This window comes from Dasypus novemcinctus, chromosome 14 (assembly GCF_030445035.2).
Source record: "Dasypus novemcinctus isolate mDasNov1 chromosome 14, mDasNov1.1.hap2, whole genome shotgun sequence".
Classification (NCBI taxonomy): Eukaryota; Metazoa; Chordata; class Mammalia; order Cingulata; family Dasypodidae; genus Dasypus; species Dasypus novemcinctus.
In genome coordinates this window covers 79305794-79309171 of record NC_080686.1, presented here as the reverse complement: position 1 = coordinate 79309171, position 3378 = coordinate 79305794, and positions in this window count along the sequence as shown.

Sequence of the window (3378 nt, the reverse complement as noted above, 5' to 3'; positions counted from 1 at the left end):
ATAACTTTCACATGCTTTTCAATTTTCTTTCTATTGGCTGACTTTAGGAGGACACCATACCTGACAAACTTTTAACCTTCACTTTGTTCTCTCATGCCATTTGATAGTACTCCATAGTTCTTGGAATTTTTTTTCACTTTGTATGTTCTTATACAAATGAAAAACTTTTGAATTGAATTGAGCTTAATTTTCTTCTGCAAAAAAAAAAAGAATTTTTTAAAATGCCCACACCCTTATTTGTGACATATTTTATAATTCTGTTAAAGTGTCACCTATTTTGTCAAAATAACTGAAAAAGAAAAAAGAAAGAAAAGAAATGCATTAAAGCAAAAGGGAAAAAATTGAATATCACACTTAGTAGAGGCTGTTTGTCCATAAATTATTTATCTGTAAGCTTTCTAATGGAAAGAAAACTTTAAAACAACTGAATTTGCTCACATGCAAACAGCTTTGAGAATAAAATAGTTATGAAAAAAAGGGGTAATTCAGTCTGCTGGTAGAGAAGCAAGTGTAGCGTATTTTTTTCCTTCTTCTAATCTTTCCACAGGTCATCAATCATGAATTTTCCCTGGTATGTTGCTGAAGCAGAGAGTGAAATGTGCAGCTGTGATCTCCTGATAGGAGGGTTTCCATACCTGCACATTTTAATAAGTCATCTAAATACAGCTAGAAGGAAACCCAAACTTTGCTTTTTTACCTCATCTGTGATTGTAGCTGACATCAGAGTGTTTCGGCTGAATGTATTATGCATTTCAAATGAGATGTCTGAATATTAAAAATGAAGCAACATGGGTTGAAATTAATAACACTTTTGTAAGAAGAAAACTTTTACATATTCTGGAGGTTGCTATAAGTAGTCTGTTTGATCCAGCTTCTTTTTATTAACATTTCAGTCCTATTTTATTAACTCTGTGACTTTTGCTAGTATATTTTACATGTGTCCCTATGTCTTATTCTCTTCATAATATTTGGCATTTATAATTATAAATGAGCTCATACAAACAGATCACTGGCAGGTAATTTCATATACTTTTCCGTGTTTTCAGATGATAAAAATTTAGGATGTTTATATAAGGTGCATGAGCAAAATGTGCTACAAGGGAGATGAGTCTTAAAAGCAACCAGTTTCTAATTAATTTCTTGAATCATTCTCTGCCACTGTTTCTGAAAAGGGTCCAATGCTTCAAACTGATTCTGTAGTTTTCCACTAAAAATATGATGACATATTCATATTTTGCCTTCAAGAGTGTGATGCACTTTTTAAAATGGAAAGTGGAAAATTTGAATATGTTCAGTTTAACTTGGCAAACTATTACAGAGCACCTACTTTATTCAAGCACTATCCTAGGCACAGTGGGTAGTGAAGGTGACCAAGATATGCTTCTTTGTCTTAAGGAGCTTATACTATAGAAACAGAAGATAAATAAAGGACAGAAATATTAAGGAACATGTAGTGAATACCATAATAAAAAGTGCAGATGCTACAAATCAGAGAAGGCTTCCTGGAGGAAGGGGCACCTAAGATGAATCTTGTGTTTATTGCGTTAAAATCTGTGAGATGCTATGGGATCAGTCTGGAGAAGTGGCAGGGGCTCAGTCTTTAGAGGACCTGGTAAGCCATGTGGAGAAGCATGAATTTCCACCAGAACTCAAGAGAGAAGAACTCTATGTAGAGGCCACGGTCAGATTTCCAGCTTATTGCAGAGTCAGTGTGAGGAAACCTGCCAGAAGAGGCAACAATATGAATGATGAGATGATTGAGAAGTGTCTGCAGTTGGCAGCATGGGCATTACCTGGAAGAGGAATCTCAGGCCCCACCCCAAGCCTACTGAATCAGAAACTGTTTAGCAAAATCCCCTGATTATTCATGTGCCCTTTAAAGTTCAAGAAAAACTCATCTAGACTCAGTGGGAAGTAGGCAATGGATCGGATTTTGAGAGTGATTGAGGAGACACCTAGGATGACTTCCAAACTTCTGGCCTTGGGATTTGCCAAGCTGCTGGTAACAAAGCTAAGTGGACACCACTCTATGGGGCCAGTAATTTAGTATAGAGAAGCCATTGGCAGGTTTTGCTATGAATGGAAGCTTGCATTTTAAACTGAGGGGTGGGAGGTTGCCCCACAGATGCTTGGAATAACAGAGAGATAGGAAAGTGAAGGCAGGATGGCATTAATTTGGCAGGCATCCCCACCCACCACACCACCACAGTCCACCACTCCTCTGCAGAGAGGGACTGCAGGCAGAAACAGAAGATCCCTTCCAGTGCTTCTTTGGGGTCCCAATGACGAAGTTCCACAGAGCAAGGGAAATGATCATATCGTGTGAAGCACAATGGCAACATCTGGCAGGATCAGTCACCAAACATTGGGGACCTGCATGGAAGCAAAGTCCTCAAGAAGGATACTGTCATGGATGCCAGAGGTAAGATGGCATCTTCATGTGGCTCATATCCAGCAAACTCCTACAGAGAGGCTAACACTGAGGAGTAGGAGTGAAGTTATTCTCGATCACGTGAGGGGATTCCCGAGGTGGGAGACCAGAAGGGGTACGAAGCATGCCTGGGTCTTGTGGGTTTTCCAGTATAGGATTACATCCTAAGGAACCTTTTGCACTGATGTAAATGATCTAGTTTGTATTCAGAGACCAGAGAAACCTGAGCTCAGATACATTACAAATACCTTACTGCAGAGATGCAGATGACAAGGAAGAAGATAGGGGAGATGATTTTCATTTTTGGCCAAGCAAAATGTGAGATAACTTTGGGACATTCAAAGGGAAATAAACTTGTTTACATTTGCACATCTGTACATCTGAGGAAGGGTCAAGGCAGAGATAAAGAGGTGGGAGCTATCAGCCTGTTTTTGGTTGCTAAAACCATAATAGAGGACATGATCACCTGGAGAGTATATGTTGGGAGGCAGATAGAATTCCTGAGGACAACAGGAAACCAAGAAAGAACAGTAAAGACACCTGAGGACATCTAGGAGGTGGAGGAGCTGAGGAAAGAGAGTGTTTCACAAGTGTGTACAACAAATTCCAGGGCAGCAGGGTTCCAGAAAGATTTATGTCCACTGGACTTGGCAATCGCTTTAGTTCGAAAGCTGGAATATGAATTTCTTAAGGAGCCTCAAATGCACAGACTTCTGTTCACTAGCTCATGTTACTTTTATAAGTGAAATAGAAATCATTACTGAGTCTGAGTCAAAAATGCAATCCATATTAGTTTTATCCGGTATTTAATTAATCTCTGGCATTGAAAACTGTATCAAGTTTCAGTGGGATCCCCTATGATGACCACCTGAAGAATCCAGGTGCAATGCAGCACGGTAGCCCTAGGATCCCTTAGGGGGCAAGTCACACTGTAAAGGTTAGTTTCC